At 45.4% G+C, this 23381-nt stretch overlaps 1 pseudogene; it reads left to right on the forward strand.

Moving 5' to 3' along the window:
* LOC121581674 overlaps nt 1-23381 on the forward strand; it is a 187918-nt pseudogene that overhangs the window by 144501 nt on the left and 20036 nt on the right.

Raw genomic sequence — 23381 nt, forward strand, 5'->3', positions numbered from 1 at the left:
CTCAACACTTACACACACACATATACAGATACAGTGAGGGAAAAAAAGTATTTGATCCCCTGCTGATTTTGTACATTTGCCCACTGACAAAGACATGATCAGTCTATAATTTTAATGGTAGGTTTATTTGAACAGTGAGAGACAGAATAACAACAACAAAATCCAGAAAAAGCATGTCAAAAATGTTATAGAATTGATTTGCATTTTAATGTGTTAAATAAGTATTTGACCCCCTCTCAATCAGAAAGATTTCTGACTACCAGGTGTCTTTTATACAGGTAACCGAGCTGAGATTAGGAGCACACTCTTAAAGGGAGTGCTCTAATCTCAATTATTACCTGTATAAGACACCTGTCCCACAACAATCAATCAATCAGATTCCAAACTCTCCACCATGGCCAAGACCAAAGAGCTCTCCAAGGATGTCAGGGACAAGATTGTAGACCTCACAAGGCTGGAATGGGCTGCAAGACCATCGCCAAGCAGCTTGGTGAGAAGGTGACAACAGTTGGTGCGATCATTCCAAATGGAAGAAACACAAAAGAACTGTCAATCTCCCTCGGCCTGGGGCTCCATGCAAGATCTCACCTCGTGGAGTTGCAATGATCATGAGAACAGTGAGAATCAGCCCAGAACTACAGGAGGATCTTGTCAATGATCTCAAGGCAGCTGGGACCATAGTCACCAAGAAAACAATTGGTAACACACTACGCCATGAAGGACTGAAATCCTGCAGTGCCCGCAATGGTCCCCCTGCTCAAGAAAGCACATATACAGGGCCGTCTGGAGTTTGCCAATGAACATCTGAATGATTCAGAGAGAGAACTGGGTGAAAGTGTTGTGTCAGATGAGACCAAAATGGAGCTCTTTGGCATCAACTCAACTCGCCGTGTTTGGAGGAGGAGGAATGCTGCCAATGACCCTAAGAACACCATCCCCACCGTCAAACATGGAGGTGGAAACATTATGCTTTGAGGGTGTTTTTCTGCTAAGGGACAGGACAACTTCACCGCATCAAAGGGACGATGGATGGGGCCATGTACCGTCAAATCTTGGGTGAGAACCTCCTTCTCTCAGCCAGGGCATTGAAAATGGGTTGTGGATGGGTATTCAGCATGACAATGACCCAAAACACATGGCCAAGGCAACAAAGGGAGTGGCTCAGAAGAAGCACATTAAGGTCCTGGGTGGCTAGCCAGTCTCCAGACCTTAATCCCATAGAAAATCTGTGGAGGGAGCTGAAGGTTCGAGTTGCCAAACGTCAGCCTCGAAACCTTAATGACTTGGAGAAGATCTGCAAGAGGAGTGGGACAAAATCCCTCCTGAGATGTGTGCAAACCTGGTGGCCAACTACAAGAAACGTCTGACCTCTGTGATTGCCAACAAGGGTTTTGCCACCAAGTACTAAGTCATGTTTTGCAGAGGGGCCAAATACTTATTTCCCTCATTAAAATGCTAATCAATTTATAACATTTTTTGACATGCGTTTTCTGGATTTTGTTGTTGTTATTCTGTCTCTCACTGTTCAAATAAACCTACCATTCAAATTATAGACTGATCATGTCTTTGTCACTGGGAAAACATCAAAATCAGCAGGGGATCAAATACCCTCACTGTACATGCTTGCATGAACGTGCACACACACACACAGACACACAGACAGACATAGACAGACAGACACACACAGACAGACACACACACAGACATAGGTCCTGGAGTGGTATTGGACACTGTGTTAACAAACCTCCAAACGAGCTTCAATGCCATACAACAATCCTTCAGTAGCCTCAACTGCTCTTAAACACTAGTAAAACTAAATGCATGCTTTTCAATCGAACGCTGCTGGCACCCGCCCACCCGACTAGAATCACCACTCTCGCGGGTCTGACCTAGAGTATGTGGACAACTACAAATACCTAGGTGTCTGGTTAGACTGTAAACTCAACTTCCAGACTCACATAAAGAATCTCCAATCCAAAAGTTAAATCTAGAATCGGCTTCCTATTTCGCAACAAAGCCTCCTTCACTCATGCTGCCAAACATGCCCTCGTAAAACTGACTATCCTACCGATCCTTGACTTCGGCGAGTGTCATTTTACAAAATAGCCTCCAACACTCTACTCAGCAAATTGGATGTAGTCTATCACAGTGCCATCCGTTTTGTCTCCAAAGCCCCATACACTACCCACCACTGTGGTCCTCTGTAGCTCAGCTGGTAGAGCACGGCGCTTGTAACGCCAATGTAGTGGGTTCGAACCCCGGGACCACCCATACACAAAAACATGTATGCACGCATGACTGTAAGTCGCTTTGGATAAAAGCGTCTGCTAAATGGCATATATTATATTTATTATACTGTGACCTGTACGCTCTTGTTGGCTGGTCCTCACTACATGTTGTAAGTCAAACCCACTGGCTCCAGGCCATCTATAAATCACTGCTAGGCAAATCCCCGCCTTATCTTAGCTCATTGGTCACCATAGCAGCACCCACCCGTAGTCTGCGCTCCAGCAGGTATATCTCACTGGTCATTCCCAAAGCCAACACCTCCTTTGGCCGCCATTCCTTCCAGTTCTCTGCTGCCAATGACTGGAACAATTGCAAAAATCTCTGAAGCTGGAGACTCTTATCTCCCTCAATAACTTTAAGCATCAGTTGTCAGAGCACCTTACCGATCACTGCACCTGTACACAGCCCATCTGAAATTAGCCCACCCAACTACCTCATCCCTATATTGTTATTTATTTTGCTCTTTTACACCCCAGTATCTCTATTTGCACATAATCTCTTGCATCTAGCATTCCAGTGTTAATACTATTATAATTATTCTGCACTATAGCCTATTTATTGCCTTACCTCCATAACTTGCTACATTTGCACACACTGTATATATATTTTCTGTTGTATTTCTGACTTTATGTTTTTACCCCATATGTAACTCTGTGTTGTTTTTTATTGCACTACTTTGCTTTATCTTGGCCAGGTCGCAGTTGTAAATGAGAACCTGTTCTCAACTGGCTTACCTGGTTAAATAAAGGTGAAAAAAAATAAAAAAAATAGACAGACACACACAGACAGACACACACACACACAGACACACACAGACAGACACACACAGACAGACACACACAGACAGACACACACACACCGAACACACACAAACACCATATTCTGGAAATATTTGGAGAGGGAACTGACGTCTCGCTATTCTAAATAATTTGTTGTAATGAGCTAAGCTGCTGTGACACACCTTAGAGCCTGGAGGGCATGAAGCAATCTGTCACTAAAGCGAGTTAGAAAGGAAGTACTGTTCTGTGGTCTAGAAAGGAAGTACTGTTCTGTGTTCTATTTTTTCGTTGTGTGTGTGTGTGTTGGTGTGTGTGCGTGCGTGCGTGAACATACAGTACATGCAAGTGTGTGTGTGTACGATGTCTGCGCCTGCATATCAATCAGAGCATTCAGAAAGTATTCAGACCCCTTGACTTTTTCCACATTTTGTTACGTTACAGCCTTATTCTAAAATGGATGAAATTATTATTTTTCGAATCAGTCTGCACACATATCCCATAATGACAAAGCAAAAACAGGTTTATATAAATTTTTTGCAAATGTATAAAAATATAAAAACAGAAATACCTTATTTACATAAGTATTCAGACCCTTTGCTATGAGACTCGAAATTGAGCTCCTGTTTCCATTGATCATCCTTGAGATGTTTCTACAACTTGATTGGAGTCCACCTGTGGTAAATTAAATTGATTGGACACGATTTGGAAAGGCACACACCTGTCTGCCTGTCTATATAAGGTCTCCCGAGTGGCGCAGTGGTGAAGTGGTCGCAGTGGTCTAAGGCACTGCATCGCAGTGCTAGCTGTGCCATTAGAGATCCTGGTGAATCCAGGCTCTGTCGTAGCCGACCGCGCCGGGAGACCCATGGAGCGGCGGCAATTGGCCCAGCGTCGTCCAGGTTAGGGGAGGGAATGGCCGGCAGGGATGTAGCTCAGTTGATAGAGCATGGCGTTTGCAACGCCAGGGTTGTGGGTTCGATTCCCACAGGGGTATGAAAAAAATAATAATGTATGCACTAACTGTAAGTCGCTCTGGAAAGGCGTCTGTAAATGACTAAAGAAATGTAAAATGTCCCACCGTTGACAGTGCATGTCAGAGCAAAAAACCAAGCCATGAGGTCGAAGGAATTTGTCCGTAGAGCTCGAGACAGGATTGTGTCGAGGCACAGATCTAGGGAAGGGTACCAAAACATGTCTGCAGCGGGCCTCCCGAGTGGCACTGTGGTCTAAGGCACTGCATCGCAGTGCTAGCTGTGCCACTAGAGATCCTGGTTCGAATCCAGGCTCTGTTGCAGCCGGACCGGGGAGACCCATGGGGCGGCGCACAATTGGCCCAGCGTCGTCCAGGGTAGGGGAGGGTTTGGCCGGCAGGGATGTTCTTGTCCCATCGCACACCAGCGGTCCTGTGGCGGGCGGGCGCAGTGCACGCTGACACGGTCGCCAAGTGTACGGTGTTTCCTCCGACACATTGGTGCGGCTGGCTTCCGGGTTAAGAAGCAGTGCGGCTCGGCTGGGTCGTGTTTCGGAGGACGACGGTCTCGACCTTCGCCTCTCCTGAGTCTGTACGGAGTTGCAGCGATGGGACAAGACTGTAACTACCAATTGGATACCACGAAAAAAGGGGGAAAATAAATAAAATAATAAAAATAAAAAAAAACTAGTCTGCAGCATTGAAGGTCCCCAAGAACACATTGGCCTCCATCGTTCTTAAATGGAAGAAGTTTGGAACCACCAAGACTCTTCCTAGAGCTGGCTGCCCTGGCCAAACTGAGCAATCAGGGGAGAGGGCCTTGGTCAGGAAGGTCACCAAGAACCGGTGGTCACTCTGTCGAGCTCGGAGTCCTCTGTGGAGATGGGAGAACCTTCCAGATGGACAACTATCTAGGCTCAGATATAATATACCTTTAGGCACAGATCTAGGATCACTTACCCTTCTCTTACCTTAAATCTGGAATCCATAGTGGGTGAAACATTCGGTTGCGATATTACAACAACAAAGGCACGTGCGTTAGAACAGCAGTGTGTACTGTGTTGTTGCTGGACACTCCTCTCCTCCGTTTCATCAAGAAAACAAAAACAATAACATATAGACACACAGATCTGGGATCAATTTCCCCTTCCCTAATCCTAACCTTAACCATTAGGAGTAAAAACACAAACTGACCTTAGAACAGCACTTAAAAGCAGCTTCACCCTACTCTAGAGCTCCTGTTGAAATAGCAGTTGAACAGATCCATATCCTTATTAAAAAAAGCCAGATACCGGGATACAGCTTTTGATTGAACGCTTCCCCATTCAAAGTCAATGATCTGGCTGGTTGCACTTTGTTCAAGGTTGTTTAGCCTCGGCGGGAACGACTGTATCGGTTTGTCTTTGTGTCTCTGTATTGAGTTATGACCGTGGTAGGAGTCAATGAGCTCTGTGGGATAAGTGGATGTGTGTGTGTGAGATACTGCTCGGTGTGTGTGTGTGTGTGTGTAATGCTGTTCTGTGTGTGTGTGTGTGCGCGTTGTATATGCGTGTGTGTGATACTGCTCGGTGCTGTTACAGTTGTTACTGATCTATATCTAGTGTTAGATAATGAGGAAGGTTAATAACGTGTGGACAACTGATCGATGCTGACACTATTCAGCAGTTTGGAATGTTTTAATGGCGATCATGTCCGTCTTCCTCATGGTTTTGAGGGAGAACTGTGTTCCAGGTCAGCTAAGTTCAGTTGCACGTTATGTCATGTAGAATCAAGGCTGAAATTCAATGGTAGTGTACAGGAGTTTCTGCAAAGCAATTTCTCTCAGGTGTGGTGTGTTGAAGCTGTCAACCACATATAGCTGACTCACCTTTGAAAATGCTTTCAGTGTGTACTAAAAGATGTATGTGTTGTGGACATATTTATTAGATGTTGATGCAAGGCCACATCGGTCCTTTAAATATTTGTTTGAATCCCAACTGGCAGATTGTTTACTTGCCCGTTGAAAGAATTCTGGCCATAGAATAGAATATCATTTTACATTTCCATTTGAGTCATTTAGAGATGCTCTTATCCAGAGCGACTTACAGTTAGTGCATTATGGGTGAAATAAGTCGACCTCTCCCCTTTCCTTTTCCAGGAAGTCTCCTACCTGCTGTTCACCAACGCCATGAGATCCGTCTGTGGACCCGGTGAAGAGGACTACAGCCAGGTGCTGGCAGAGAACGCTGTGCGCTGGGACGTAGACGTGGCAATAACCGCCTGTTCTGGTGCGACCGCTTCCACCGCAACATCTACAGGTAAATGTTATTGGACTTCTTGAGCTCTAACACTCGACCTTCATAATGATTAGATTACATCAAATTAGTAGTGATGGCCAATAACCGCCTGTTCTGGTGCGACCGCTTCCACACAACACCTACAGGTGCTGCGCATGACCCCTGGACCACTAGGGTAGCAGAATAAGCAATCAGTCTTCCTCAGGGTGTCTGTCAGACCTTACCTCTACCTGGCGTCTCTTACCCCCTGTGTGGCTGTTCTAATTGGAACAGTGTCCTTGTTATAAAACAGAGAACAGAGGTCTCACAGGATGCCCTATTCAGAGTGACACCCAGTACCCTGTCCCCTACCACTCCTCACTGCCCTGGTCATTAGATGGAAGACAGCTCCCTATGTGGACAGCTGCTATTCTGGACAGAGTGTCTCACCTACTGACACTGACAGTGAAATAAACTCTGTTAAATGGACAGTTTGACATTTTGGCAATTAAGACCTTTCTTCTACTTACCCAGAGTCAGATGAACAGTTTGATGGAAGTTGAAGGTAGTTTCTGGAGCCATTGCTAACTAACGTTGCAATGACTGTAAGTCTACAGGAACAGCTAGCATAAATCCATGTCCAGCCAGAAGTGACCCTCCTTAAAAGCAATTTCCCCCGATGTTTACTTAAACGCTGTGGAAGGTCATAAATCACCTTTAAAATGAAATCGCATTGCGCAGGTTGTCTATCTGCGTTGAATCTTGGTCCTGACTTTGGAGGTAGCTAGTGCGAGACTTTCAGTGTCTTGTACACCCCTATCTATTACCATATTCACATGTCCCGCTCCCCAGTGCTCTGATCCCGGAGCCGGGCGACCCGTCCCAGCAGGTCCTGGTGGACTCTGGCTCTCTCCCTCTCCCCGAGGGCTCTGGCCCTGGACTGGGTCCAACACAACCTCTACTGGACCGACTCGGGTCACAAGGACCGTCTCGGTGGCCTCGGCCTCTGACGGCCTCAGCGGAGGGTCCTGGTGAACACGGAGCTCAGCGAGCCCAGAGCTATAGCGCTGGATCCACAGCATGGGTAGTGTGGGTGGGAATAGGGGTTTGGTTTTTGGTTGTGTTGGTGCAACCACCTCGGTAATCAAGGGCAACGATGAAAGACAAAGGCGCACGTCGAAAACCAATCGCTCCACCTCAGGGTGCACTTCCACCAGTAATGTATAATGTCCAGTGTGTCACAGAGTGTTCCAGGTACAGATTGAGCTCACCAGACATCCAATCACCGTACTTGTGATATGTTTTGATATTATGTCAGTATCATCAGTTATGATGAATGACAGTTGGACACAGATGTAAATGTGTGTTCACGTGTTTGGTCATATGTAGGGAGTATTTTATAAACATGCATACAGTAGTATCATATTGGTTTTCCTAACTCCTTCTAATAGAATTGAATAATCTACGCCATTTAGCAAACACTTTTATCCAAAGCAACTTAGTCATGCATGCATACATTTAACGTATGGGTGGTCCCGGGAATCGAACCCACCACCCTGGTGTTAGAAGTCCCATGCTCTACCAACTGCGCTACAGAGGACCACCTCTTCTCCTCCCCAGGTTCATGTACTGGTCTGACTGGGGCACCCGGGCCAAGATAGAGAAGGCTGGGATGAACGGGGTGGACCGACAGGTCCTGGTGTCGGACAACATTGAGTGGCCCAACGGCATCACCCTGGGTAAGAATACACACACCACACCACACCACACCACACCACACCACACCACACACACACACACAGGAATCGGCCATTATAGTTGAGCGCCTTGGATATACTCTGGTGAATGCTTTGTTTTTAACAATAAAAGATTGGTTCTTCAAGCAGACTTGAAACTATATTTTAATCTATAGCTGAGCGCCTTGTAAACCTTTTAATGATGATGATGAAACATTCCATTTGTGAAGTGCTTTTCCATAGTTTCCTTCTCACTAGTTTTGTTACATCGTTACATTTGTTACATAGTGAATATAGTCACATTTGTTACATAGTTGCATTTGTTGCATAGTGAACTCATCTTCAGGAGTTTGCAACTTCAACTTCTTGATATAACCCGAACTGATTGTTTGACTAAATATTTCAGAGAGCAGGGTTTTCAGAGCAGAGCAGATACATGATTTACTGTATGCCTGTCTGCCCAAGTGGCCATCTAATGCCTGTGTGTGGGGGGGTGTGCGTGTGTGTGTGTGTGTGCGTGTGTGTGTGCGTGCACGTGTGTGTGTGTGTGTGTGTGTGCGTGTGTGGATTAGACGTAGCCAACAGGCGTCTGTACTGGGTAGACTCCAAGCTGCACCTGATCTCCAGTGTGGACTTAAACGGGGCTCATCGCAGGACACACCTGTCCTCCTCAGAGAGACTAGGACACCCCTACGCACTGGCCGTGTTCGAGGTGGGTGTGGTTTTTGCCTGTGCTGCTGTAAGGGAAACATCTTGTGAGTTTTGGGTTGAGCGAGCAGAGGGATGCACTGGGGGTCTGTGGACACGCTTTAAATTAGATGAAATCAAGACTGATGAGAGAGGACCGGAGTCAGAGAGAAAGAGAGAGAGAGAGAGGGAGAGAGAGAGACAGAGGCAAGAGAGAGAGAGACAGAGAGACAGAGATACAGAGACAGAGAGAGACAGAGAGACAGAGACAGAGAGACAGAGACAGGAGATAGAGACAGAGAGAGACGAGAGACAGAGAGACAGAGAACAGAGAGAGACAGAGAGACAGAGAGGGAGGGAGAGATAAAGAGAGAGACAGAGAGACAGAGAGACAGAGAGACAGAGAGAGACAGAGAGACAGAGAGAGACAGAGAGACAGAGAGAGACAGAGAGGGAGGGAGAGAGAAATAGAGAGACAGAGAGACAGAGAGAGACAGAGAGACAGAGAGACAGAGAGAGAAAGAGGGAGAGAGACAGAGAGACAGAGAGAGACAGGGAGGGAGAGAGACAGGGAGACAGAGAGAGACAGAGAGACAGAGACAGAGAGAAGAGAGAGAGACAGAGAGACAGAGAGAGAGAGAGAGAGAAAGAGAGAGAAAGAGAGAGACAGAGAGAGACAGAGAGAGGGAGAGAGAGGGAGAGAGACAGAGAGAAAGAGAGGGAGGGAGAGAGACAGAGAGAGAGACAATTTTGCAACCCTACTTGAATTTAATGCACGTAAAATGTCCAATTTCTCCTAGGATCAGTCAAGGAGCACAATAATTATTAGTTAATTATTTATTTAACATGAATAGTTTAAAAGCCTTGTCTAAAAGCTACATAAGTTAACACGTCCTACATAAGTTAACACGTCCTCTTGATTAAATATCCAGACACATTTTCTTTATATCTTTCAAATATCATATGTTTCCGACTTGAATATCAAATCAAATCAAATCAAATTGTATTTGTCACATACACGTGTTTAGCAGATGTTATTGCTGGTGTAGCGAAATGCTTGTGCTTCTAGCTCTGACAGTGCTGTAATATCTAACAAGTAATATCTAACAATACACACAAATCTAAGTAAGGAATGGAATTAAGAATATATACATATATGGACAAGCAATGACAGAGTGGCATGGACTACGATACAGTAGAATATTATAGAATAGAATATAGTATATACATATGAGATGAGTAGTGCAAGATATGTAAACATTATTAAAGTGACTAGTGTTCCATTTCTTAAAGTGGCCAGTGATTTCAATAGGGCAGCAGCCTCTAATGTGCTAGTGATGGCTATTTAACAGTCTGATGGCCTTGAGATAGAAGCTGTTTTTCATTCTCTCGGTTCTAGCTTTGATGCACCTGTACTGACCTCGCCTTCTGGATGATAGCGGGGTGAACAGGCAGTGGCTTGGGTGGTTGATGTCCTTGATGATCTTGAGACAGAAACCCCAGAAGGAAAGACAGTCATTAATGGTGTTACACAGACAGAGCTTTCACTACCCTGGATTGACCTGTCCTCCTGATCAAATATCAAAACACGTATGCTTTTTAAAAACAGGTTATTACCGTGTAGTAGTTTGTTCCCTGCTTGGCTGTCCTTATCACCCGCTGGAGCAGGGGTGGGTAAACTGTTTGTTTAGCTCGAAGGACCGCATTGGGATTTCAAAATTCAACGGAGGGCCGCACAGATGTTTTGGGGACCCATATGTTTGTCAATCAATTGCGGGCCAGGAAAAGGGCTGTTATTTATTTAATACACAACCTGTTTGGACACACCTACTCATTTAAGGGTTTTCCTTTATTTTTACAATTTTTTACACTGTAGAATAATAGTGAAGATATGAAAACTATGAAATAACACATATAGAATCATGTAGTAACCAAAAAAGTGTTAAACAAATCACAATATATTTTATATTTGAGATTCTTCAAATAGCCACCCTTTGCCTTGATGACAGCTTTGCACACTCTTGGCATTCTCTCAACCAGCTTCATGAGTTAATCACCTGGAATGCATTTCAATGTAACAGGTGTGCCTTCTTAAAAGTGAATTTGTGGAATTTCTTTCCTTCTTAATGCGTTTGAGCCAATCAGTTGTGTTGTGACAAGGTATACAGAAGATAGCCCTATTTGGTAAAAGACCAAGTCCATATAATGGCAAGAACAGCTCAAATAAGCAAAGAGAAATGACAGTCCATCATTACTTTAAGACATGAACGTCAGTCAATACAGAACATTTCAAGAACTTTGAAAGTTTCTTCAAGTGCAGCCGCGAAAACCATCAAGCGCTATGATGAAACTGGCTCTCATGAGGACCGCCACAGGGATGGAAGACCCAGAGTTACCTCTGCTGCAGAGGATAAGTTCATTAGAGTTACCAGCCTCAGAAATTGCAGCCCAAATAAATGCTTCACAGAGTTCAAGTCACAGACACATCTCAACATCAACTGTTCAGAGGAGACTGTGTGAACCGCTATGTGATGTTGAAATGTTTAATAGTGGAGGCAGCTCTTGTTTTCTTTGCGACTTGCGGTAACTCTCTGTGGTTCTAAATCAACAGTTGTTTAGTAGTCAAAAATGTTGGAAACATTAACTTCTTGACCATGCTGTAGGTCATGTAACTGTTTGTTACATGCAATATGCTTTGTGGACTTCACCGGACAGAGGTTGCTCTCCGGTTTCGTGATGAAACAAAAGTGTGGTTCAATTTATTCTGCCACTGTGTCTTCTTATTGTCTCGGCCTTAGGCCTAAATATCACGGTGGCAAGGCATATGAACTAACAGGTTATAGAGCAAACAACGCAATTATCACAACACATACAGTGGGGAAAAAAAGTATTTAGTCAGCCACCAATTGTGCAAGTTCTCCCACTTAAAAAAGATGAGAGAGGCCTGTAACTTTCATCATAGGTACACGTCAACTATGACAGACAAAATGAGAAGAAAATCCAGAAAATCACATTGTAGGATTTTTTATGAATTTATTAGCAAATGATGGTGGAAAATAAGTATTTGGTCAATAACAAAAGTTTCTCAATAATTTGTTATATACCCTTTGTTTGCAATGACACAGGTCAAACATTTTCTGTAAGTCTTCACAAGGTTTTCACACACTGTTGCTGGTACACTGCTCAAAAAAATAAAGGGAACACTAAAATAACACATCCTAGATCTGAATGAATTAAATAATCTTATTAAATACTTTTCTCTTTACATAGTTGAATGTGCTGACAACAAAATCACACAAAAATTATTAATGGAAATCAAATGTATCAACCCATGGAGGTCTGGATTTGGAGTCACCCTCAAAATGAAAGTGGAAAACCACACTACAGGCTTATCCAACTTTGATGTAATGTCCTTAAAACAAGTTAAAATGAGGCTCAGTAGTGTGTGTGGCCTCCACGTGCCTGTATGATCTCCCTACAACACCTGGGCATGCTCCTGATGAGGTGACGGATGGTCTCCTGAGGGATCTCCTCCCAGACCTGGACTAAAGCATCCGCCAACTCCTGGACAGTCTGTGGTGCAACGTGGCGTTGGTAGATGGAGCGAGACATGATGTCCCAGATGTGCTCAATTGGATTCAGGTCTGGGGAACGGGCGGGCCAGTCCATAGCATCAATGCCTTCCTCTTGCAGGAACTGCTGACACACTCCAGCCACATGAGGTCTAGCATTGTCTTGCATTAGGAGGAACCCAGGGCCAACCGCACCAGCATATCAATCAATTTTCAATCAATTTTATTTTATATAGCCCTTCTTACATCAGCTAATATCTTGAAGTGCTGTACAGAAACCCAGCCTAAAACCCCAAACAGCTAGTAATGCAGGTGTAGAAGCACGGTGGCTAGGAAAAACTCCTAGAAAGGCCAAAACCTAGGGAAGAAACCTAGAGAGGAACCAGGCTATGAGGGGTGGCCAGTCCTCTTCTGGCTGTGCCGGGTGGAGATTATAACAGAACCATGCCAAGATGTTCAAAAATGTTCATAAGTGACAAGCATGGTCAAATAATAATCAGGAATAAATCTCAGTTGGCTTTTCATAGCCGATCATTAAGAGTTGAAAACAGCAGGTCTGGGACAGGTAGGGGTTCCATAACCGCAGGCAGAACAGTTGAAACTGGAATAGCAGCAAGGCCAGGCGGACTGGGGACAGCAAGGAGTCACCACGGCCGGTAGTCCGACGTATGGTCCTAGGGCTCAGGTCTCTCAGTTGGCTTTTCATAGCCGATCATTAAGAGTTGAAAACAGCAGGTCTGGGACAGGTAGGGGTTTCGTAACCCGCAGGCAGAACAGTTGAAACTGGAATAGCAGCAAGGCCAGGCGGACTGGGGACAGCAAGGTGTCAGCATGCCCGGTAGTCCTGACGTATGGTCCTAGGGCTCAGGTTCTCAGAGAGAAAGAGAGAACGAGAGAATTGGAGAGAGAGCATACTTAAATTCACACAGGACACTGGATAAGACAGGGAGAAGTACTCCAGGTATAACCAACTAACCCCAGCCCCCGACACATAAACTACTGCAGCATAAATACTGGAGGCTGAGACAGGAGCGGTCCCGGAGACACTGTGGCCCCATCCGAAGAAACCCCGGACAGGGCCAAACAGGAAGGATATAACCCCACCCACTCTGCCAAAGCACAGCCCCCGCACCACCAGAGGGATATCCTCAACCACCAACTTACAATCCTGAGACAAGGCCGAAGTATAGCCCACAGAGTCTCACCACAGCACAAACCATGGGGGCGCCAACGCAGACAGGAAGATCACGTCAGTAACTCAACCCACTCAAGTGACGCACCCCTCCTAGGGACGGCATGAAAGAGCACCAGCAAGCCAGTGACTCAGCCCCTGTAACAGGGTTAGAGGCAGAGAACCCCAGTGGAGAGAGGGGAACCGGCCTGGCAGAGACAGCAAGGGCTGTTCGTTGCTCCAGAGCCTTTCCGTTCACCTTCACACTCCTGGGCCAGACTACACTCAATCATATGACCTACTGAAGAGATAAGTCTTCAGTAAAGACTTAGTTGAGACCGAGTCTGCGTCTCTCACATGGGTAGGCAAACTGTTCCATAAAAATGGAGATCTATAGGAGAAAGCCCTGCCTCCCGCTGTTTGTTAGAAATTCTAGGGACAATTAGGAGGCCTCGTCTTGTGACCGTAGCGACGTATTGGTATGTACGGCAGGACCAACTCGGAAAGATAGGTAGGAGCAAGCCCATGTAACGCTTTTAGGTTAACAGTAAAACCTTGAAATCAGCCCTTGCCTTAACAGGAAGCCAGTGTAGGGAAGCTAGCACTGGAGTAATATGATCAAATTTCTTGGTTCTAGTCAGGCTTCTAAGCCGTATTTAGCACTAACTTAAGTTTATTTAGTGCTTTATCCGAAGTAGCCGGAAAGTAGAGCATTGCAGTAGTCTAACCTAGAAGTAACAAATGCATGGATAAATTTTTCTGCATCATTTTTGGACAGAAAATTTCTGATTTTTACAATGTTACGTAGTGGAAAAAAGCTGTCCTTGAAACAGTCTTGATATGTTCGTCAAAAGAGAGATCAGGGTCAAAGTAACGCGAGGTCCTTCACAGTTTTATTTGAGACGACTTTACAACCATCAAGATGAATTGTCAGATTTAACAGAAGATCTCTTTGTTTCTTGGGACCTAGAACAAGCATCTCTGTTTTGTCCGAGTTTAAAAGTAGAAAGTTTTCAGCCATCCACTTCCTTATGTCTGAAACACAGGCTTCTAGCGAGGGCAATTTTGGGGCTTCACCATGTTTCATTGAAATGTACAGCTGTGTCATCCGCATAGCAGTGAAAGTTAACATTATGTTTTCGAATAACATCCCCAAGAGGTAAAATATATAGTGAAAACAATAGTGGTCCTAAACGGAACCTTGAGGAACACCGAAATGTACAGTTGATTTGTCGGAGGACAGACCATTCACAGAGACAAACTGATATCTTTCCGACAGGTAAGATCTAAACCAGGCCAGAACTTGTCCGTTGTAGACCAATTTGGGTTTCCAGTCTCTCAAAAGAATGTGGTGATCGATAGTGTCAAAGGCAGCACTAAGGTCTAGTAGCACGAGGACAGATGCAGAGCCTCGGTCTCGCGGCGCCATTAAAAGGTCATTTACCACCTTCACAAGTGCAGTCTCAGTGCTATGATGGGGTCTAAAACCAGACTGAAGCATTTCGTATACATTGTTTGTCTTCAGAAAGGCAGTGAGGTTGTCTGCAACAGCTTTTTCTAAAAATTTTTTGAGAGGAATGGAAGATTCGATATAGGCCGATAGTTTTTATATTTTCCGGGTCAAGGTTTGGCTTTTTTCAAGAGAGGCTTTATCACTGCCACTTTTAGTGAGTTTGGTACACATCCGGTGAGATAGAGAGCTGTTTATTATGTTCAACATAAGAGGGCCAAGCACAGGAAGCAGCTCCTTCAGCAGTTTATTAGGAATAGGATCCAGTATGCAGCTTGAAGGTTTAGAGGCCAAGGTGATTATTTTCATCATTATGTCAAGAGATATAGTACTAAAACACTTAAGTGTCTCTCCCGATCCCAGGCCCTGAAGTCGGCGCAGATCCAGGACAGCTAAGCCCTGGAGGGAATACGCAGATTCAAAGAGGAGTCCGTAATTTGCTTTCTAATGGTCATGATCTTTTCCTCAAAGAAGTTCATGAATTTATTACTGCTGAAGTGAAAGCCATCCTCTCTTGGGGAATGCTGTCTTTTTAGTTAGCTTTGCAACAGTATCAAAAAGAAATTTTGGATTGTTCTTATTTTCCTCGATTAAGTTGGAAAAGTAGGATGATCGAGCAGCAGTGAGGCTCTTCGGTACTGCAGTACTGTCTTTCCAAGCTAGTCGGAAGACTTCCAGTTTGGTGTGGCGCCATTTTCGTTCCAATTTCCTGGAAGCTTGCTTCAAAGCTCAGGTATTTTCTGTATTTTCTGAAACTAGCTGTTTCTTACGACAAATGTTTTTTCGTTTTAGGGGTGCAACTGCATCTAGGGTATTGCGCAAAGTTAAATTGAGTTCCTCAGTTAAGTGGTTAACTGATTTTTGTCCTCTGACGTCCTTGGGTAGGCAGAAGAAGGAGTCTGGAAGGGCATCAAGGAATTTGTGTGTTGTCTGAGAATTTATAGCACCCACTTTTGATGCTCCTTGGTTTGGGTCTGAGCAGATTATTTGTTGCGATTGCAAACGTAATAAAATGGTGGTCCGATAGTCCAGGATTTTGTGGAAAAACATTAAGATCTACAACATTTATTCCATGGGACAAAACTAGGTCCAGAGTATGACTGTGGCAGTGAGTAGGTCCAGAGACATGTTGGACAAAACCCACTGAGTCGATGATGGCTCGGAAGACTTTTGGAGTGGGTCTGTAGACTTCTCCATGTGAATATTAAAATCACCAAAAATTAGAATATGATCTGCTATGACTACAAGGTCTGATAGGAATTAGGAAACTCAGAGAGGAGCTGTATATGGCCCAGGAGGCCTGTAAACAGTAGCTATAAAAAGTGATTGAGTAGGCTGCATAGATTTCATGACTAGAAGCTCAAAAGACAAAACGCCATTTTTTTTTTAAATTGAAATTTGCTATCGTAAATGTTGCAACACCTCCGCCTTTGGGATGCACGGGAATATGGTCACTAGTGTAACCAGGAGGTGAGGCCTCATTTAACACAGCAAATTCATCAGGCTTAAGCCATGTTTCAGTCAGGCCAATCACATCAAGATTATGATCAGTGATTAGTTCATTGACTATGACTGCCTTTGAAGTGAGGGATCTAACATTAAGTAACCCTATTTTGAGATGTGAGGTATCACGATCTCTTTCAATAATGGCAGGAATGGAGGAGGTCTTTATCCTAATAAGATTGCTAAGGTGAACACCGCCATGTTTAGTTTTGCCCAACCTAGGTGAGGCACAGACACAGTCTCAATGGGTATGGCTGAGCTGACTACACTGACTGTGCTATTGGCAGACTCCACTAAGCTGACAGGTTGGCTAACAGCCTGCTGCCTGGGCCTGCACCCTATTTCACTGTGGGGCTAGAGGAGTTAGAGCCCTATCTATGTTGGTAGATAAGATGAGAGCACCCCTCCAGCTAGGATGGAGTCCGTCCTCATCAGCAGGGTCAGGCTTGGTCCTGTTTGGGGTGAGTCCCAGAAAGAGGGCCAATTATCTACAAATTCTATCTTTTGGGAGGGGCAGAAAACAGTTTTCAACCAGCGATTGAGTGCTGAGACTCTGCTGTAGAGCTGCGTCACTCCCCTAACTGGGAGAGACAATTATTCGATGCCGACACATCTTTCTAGCTGATTTACACGCTGAAGCTATGTTGCACTTGTGACCTCTGACTGTTTCATCCTAACATCGTTGGTGCCGGCGTGGATAACAATATCTCTATACTCTCTACACTCGCCAGTTTTAGCTTTAGCCAGCACCATCTTTAGATTGGCCTTAACGTCGGTAGCCCTGCCCCCATATGGTCTCACAAGGGGTCTGAGGATCTCATCTCGGTACCTAATGGCAGTCAGGCTACCTCTGGCGAGCACATGGAGGGCTGTGCGGCCCCCAAAGAAATGCCACCCCACACCATGACTGACCCACCGCCAAACCGGTCATGCTGGAGGATGTTGCAGCAGCAGAACGTTCTCCACGGCGTCTCCAGACTCTGTCACGTCTGTCACGTGCTCAGTGTGAACCTGCTTTCATCTGTGAAGAGCACAGGGCGCCAGTGGCGGAATTTGCCAATCTTGCTGTTCTCTGGCAAATGCCAAATGTCGTGCACGGTGTTGGGTGTAAGCACAACCCCCCACCTGTGGATGTCGGGCCCTCTTACCACCCTCATGGAGTCTGTTTCTGACCGTTTGAGCAGACACATGCACATTTGTGGCCTGCTGAGGTCATTTTGCAGGGCTCTGGCAGTGCTCCTCCTGCTCCTCCTTGCACAAAGGCGGAGGTAGCAGTCCTGCTGCTGGGTTGTTGCCCTCACGGCCTCCTCCACGTCTCCTGATGTACTGGCCTGTCTCCTGGTAGCGCCTCCATGCTCTGGACACTACGCTGACAGACACAGCAAACCTTCTTGCCACAGCTCGCATTGATGTGCCATCCTGGATGAGCTGCACTACCTGAGCCACTTGTGTGGGTTGTAGACTCCGTCTCATGCTACCACTAGAGTGAAAGCACCGGCAGCATTAAAAGTGACCAAAACATCAGCCAGGAAGCATAGGAACTGAAGTGGTCTGTGGTCACCACTTGCAAAACCAGTCCTTTATTGGGGGTCTTGCTAATTGCCTATAATTTCCACCTGTTGTCTATTCCATTTGCACAACAGCATGTGACATTTATTGTCAATCAGTGTTGCTTCCTAAGTGGACAGTTTGATTTCACAGAAGTGTGATTGACTTGGAGTTACATTTTGTTGTTTAAGTGTTCCCTTTATTTTTTTGAGCAGTGTATTTTGGCCCATTCCTCCATGCAGATCTCCTCTAGAGCAGTGATGTTTTGGGGCTGTCGCTGGGCAACACAAACTTTCAACTCCCTCCAAAGATTTTCTATGGGGTTGAGATCTGGAGACTGGCTAGGCTACTCCAGGACCTTGAAATGCTTCTTACGAAGCCACTCCTTCGTTGCCCGGGCGGTGTGTTTGGGATCATTGTCATGCTGAAAGACCCAGCCCCATTCATTCTTTCCTTTACACGGATCTGTCGTCCTGGTCCCTTTGCAGAAAAACAGCCCCAAAGCATGATGTTTACACCCCCATGCTTCACAGTAGGTATGGTGTTCTTTGGATGCAACTCAGCATTCTTTGTCCTCCAAACACGACAAGTTCATTCACTAGGTCCCCCCATGTGGTTCTGGGATTTTTGCTCACCGTTCTTGTGATCATTTTGACCCCACGGGGTGAGATCTTGCATGGAGCCCCAGATCGAGGGAGATTATCAGTGGTCTTGTATGTCTTCCATTTCCTAATAATTGCTCCCACAGTTGATTTCTTCAAACCAAGCTGCTTACATATTGCAGATTCAGTCTTCCCAGCCTGGTGCAGGTCTACAATTTTGTTTCTGGTGTCCTTTGACTGCTCTTTGGTCTTGGCCATAGTGGAGTTGGAGTGTGACTGTTTGAGGTTGTGGCCAGGTGTCTTTTACACTGATAACAAGTTCAAACAGGTGCCATTAATACAGGTAACGAGTGGAGGACAGAGGAGCCTCTTAAAAGAAGAAGTTACAGGTCTGTGAGAGCCAGAAATCTTGCTTGTTTGTAGGTGACCAAATACTTATTTTCCACCATAATTTGCAAATAAATTCATTAAAAATCCTACAAAGTGATTTTCTGGATTCAGGCCTCTCTCATCTTTTTAAGTGGGAGAACTTGCACAATTGGTGGCTGACTAAATACTTTTTTCCCCCCACTGTAGGTTGTAAAATGGCTCTTTTTTTGGGGGGGGCTTAGCTTACAGTGATTTTACCCACACACTGCTACTGTAATAGTTAACATAGGCTCATTCTGTTCAGAACAACCCAGGGTATGACGCCGTGTCATCTGGGAACTGTACATCAAACACAGGCTCATTCTGTTCAGAACAACCCAGGTTTTGACGCCGTGTCATCTGGGAACTGTACATCAAACACAGGCTCATTCTGTTCAGAACAACCCAGGGTATGACGCCGTGTCATCTGGGAACTGTACATCAAACATAGTGATCATAACGTTGACACTGTATATGACATGAGTTTTATGATATGGAAATGCGAAGTGCACAAAGCGTTTGGCTAGCTTGTATGACTTCAAAGCGGTATTTATCTTTCCAAAATACATAGTGTCCTCTTAATTTGCGGCATTTCCCTCACTCAAGACAAAAAAAAAATGGCAAAAAGTTGTCCAATTAGCAGGAGGGATGGGGGCAAGTTCTGGTCGCGTGCGGTGCTGAAGTTCAGATTGTCTGTCAGTCAAAACCCATACAGAGCTGTGAACACAGAGCCTATGGTCTGACACCATGTATAGCATGTTACTGTACAGCCACTACATTCCAACATAGGCGTTTATCAGTGCCCAAATCTGTCATTTTTACAAGTGTAAAGGTTTAATGGTGTAAAGCCAAATGATGGCACTATCATTAGCTGGGTATTGGGTTGTTATGCAGCGCTTACTGTCTGAGTTTAGTCTCCCACTGCTGTGTGTGTGTGTGTGTGTGTGTGTGTGTGTGTGTGTGTGTGTGTGTGTGTGTGTGTGTGTGTGTGTGTGTGTGTGTGTGTGTGTGTGTGTGTGTGTGTGTGTGTGTGTGTGTGTGTGTGTGTGTGTGTGTGTGTGTGTGTGTGTGTGTGGAGTCTCCGACTGCTGTGTGTGTGAGTCTGTGGGAGGCAGGTAGCCTAGCGGTTAAGAGCGTTGGGACAGTAACTGAAAGGTCGCTGGTTCGAATCCCTCAGCCGACTAGGTGAAAAATCAGGCGATGTGCCCTTGAGGAAGGCACTTAACCCTAATTGCTCCTGTAAGTCGCTCAGGATAAGAGCGTCTGCTAAAATACAAAAAAATAGTGTGTGTCTGCTGTGCTTGTTCTGTGTTCCCCTCTGGGATAACAGACTGTTTGGAATAAACTGAGGAGACAGGAGAGGAGCTGAGTGCTGGCCAGAACTCTGTGGTTCTTAGTGCCACACACACTGCAGGCAGGACCACAACACTGGCACATATGGATCTGCAGCCACAGCTCTGGCGCACACCCATAACAAAAGTTTTACTGCTGGCCCTAGTCATACTGCACACAGACAGACAAGCTGGAAGCTGGGTAGGGGTGGGCTAGAGGGAAGTGCCTGTGTGTGTGTGTGTGTGTGTTTGATGTGTGCACGTTTGTGTGCTTATGCATGCATGCACATGTGTGTGTGTGTGTGTGTGTGTGAGGCATCGCGCAAGCTTATGTGTATGGGCATATGCTAGCTTCTAACATGCTGACCACACCGCTCGTATTACGTGCTTGCGAGCGTTGCAAAATAAATGTACACATGCATGTTATTCAATCATTTCATCTACATTTTAGGAGCATATACAGTGGGGAAAAAAAGTATTTAGTCAGCCACCAATTGTGCAAGTTCTCCCACTTAAAAAAGATGAGAGAGGCCTGTAATTTTCATCACAGGTACACGTCAACTATGACAGACAAATAGAAAAAAAATATCCAGAAAATCACATTGTAGGATGTCTAATGAATTTATTTGCAAATTATGGTGGAAAAATAAGTATTTGGTCACCTACAAACAAGCAAGATTTCTGGCTCTCACAGACCTGTAACTTCTTCTTTAAGAGGCTCCTCTGTCCTCCACTAGTTACCTGTATTAATGGCACATGTTTGAACTTGTTATCAGTATAAAAGACACCTGTCCACAACCTCAAACAGTCACACTCCAAACTCCACTATGGCCAAGACCAAAGAGCTGTCAAAGGACACCAGAAACAAAATTGTAGACCTGCACCAGGCTGGGAAGACTGAATCTGCAATAGGTAAGCAGCTTGGTTTGAAGAAATCAACTGTGGGAGCAATTATTAGTAAATGGAAGTCATACAAGACCACTGATAATCTCCCTTGATCTGGGGGCTCCACGCAAAAATCTCACCCGTGGGGTCAAAATGATCACAAGAACGGTGAGCAAAATTCCCAGAACCACACGGGGGGGACCTAGTGAATGACCTGCAGAGAGCTGGGACCAAAGTAACAAAGCCTACCATCAGTAACACACTACGCTGCCAGGGACTCAAATCCTGCAGTGCCAGACGTGTCCCCCTGCTTAAGCCAGTACATGTCCAGGCCCGTCTGAAGTTTTGCTAGAGTGCATTTGGATGATCCAGAAGAGGATTGGGAGAATGTCATATGGTCAGATGAAACCAAAAAAGAACTTTTTGGTAAAACTCAACTAAGTCGTGTTTTAAAAGACAAAGAATGCTGAGTTGCATCCAAGAACACCATACCTACTGTGAAGCATGGGGGGTGGAAACATCATGCTTTGGGGCTGTTTTTCTGCAAAGGGACCAGGGCGTAGCGGAATGGAGAGTACGTAGTGGAATGGAGAGTACGTGAGCGGATGGAGTAGTAGCGGAATGGAGAGTACATAGTGGAATGGAGAGTAAGTAGTGGAATGGAAGTGCGTAGCGGAATGGAAAGTGCGTGGCGGAATGGAGAGTGCGTGGCGGAATGGAGAGTTCGTAGTGGAGTGGAGAGTACGTAGTGGAATGGAGAGTACTTAGTGGAATGGGAGTGCGTGACGGAATGGGAGTACGGAGCGGAATGTGGAGAGTACGTAGTGGGTGGAGTACGTAGTGGAATGGAGAGTACTTAGTGGAATGGAGATACGTGCTCTCCCACCACTCCGTACTCTCCCATTCATGCCGTACTCTCATTCCTACGGCCTCCATTCCTCCGTACTCTCCATTCCATAAGTACTCTCCATTCCACTAAGTACTCTCCATTCCCTACGTACTCTCCCGCTCCGTCTGTACTCTCCATTCATCTCGTCCTCTCCATTCCGCTCGTACTCTCCATTCATCCGTACTCTCCATTCGCTACGCACTCTCCATTCCGCTCGACTCTCCATTCGCTACATACTCTCCATTCGCTTCGTACTCTCCATTCCCCTAAGTACTCTCCATTCCACTCACGTACTCTCCATTCCGCTCCGTACTCTCCGTACCACTCGACTCTCCATTCCACTAAGTACTCTCCATTCCACTCACAGTACTCTCCACATTCCGCTCCGTACTCTTCATTCCCTCGTACTCTCCATTCCCTGTACTCTCCATTCCGCTCGTACTCTCCATTCCGCTCGTGCTCTCCATTCGCTCAGTACTCTCCATTCCGTCGTTACTCTCCATTCCGCTCAGTACTCTCCATTCCCTCGTACTCTCCATTCCGCTCGTACTCTCCATTCAGCTACGTACTCTCCATTCCGCCCTCGTACTCTCCTCTCCGCCTCGTACTCTCCTCTCCCTCCATTCTCTCCACTTCCAGCTGTCCACTCCTAACACTGCTGGTAAATTTGAAAGGAGCTTTTTACAATTTCAATCCAATTTTGTTTACAAATCCCTTTTTGCATCAGCAGTTGTTACAATAGCACCTACAGTAGTGCTACAGTAAGCTACAGTAGAGCCCTACTATTAAAAGTTAATATGTGAAAAATTCTCTAATGCATTGGTACAGTAGTAGCTAAAAGGAAAACCATGTTCTTATTGAAAGCTGCTACAAATGTTGAGACAGCTACTGCAGGAGTTGGTTTAATAATACATCATTTATTTTCCATTTTGTGAGAAAGAAAACATTTGTTTTTCTTCCTACTCCTAACTGACCTTGACAATGTTAGCCTTTCGTAAAAACACAATCCACTTTTATTACGTTTTATTGGATTGCTGCCAACGGCTCCTTCGAAGCTGCCTCTCTCTCCTTGTTCGGGCAGGCTTTGGTGTTCGTAGTCACCGGCCTTCTAGCCTCTGCCGCTCCGCATCTCATCATTCCATTTGTTTTTTGTCTTGTTTTTCACACACACCTGGTTCATATCCCCAGATCAGTCTCTGTATAACTATCCCCTCTGCTCCCCCATGTCTTTGTGTGTTATTGTTCC

This window comes from Coregonus clupeaformis, chromosome 14, assembly GCF_020615455.1.
Source record: "Coregonus clupeaformis isolate EN_2021a chromosome 14, ASM2061545v1, whole genome shotgun sequence".
NCBI classification, from domain to species: Eukaryota; Metazoa; Chordata; class Actinopteri; order Salmoniformes; family Salmonidae; genus Coregonus; species Coregonus clupeaformis.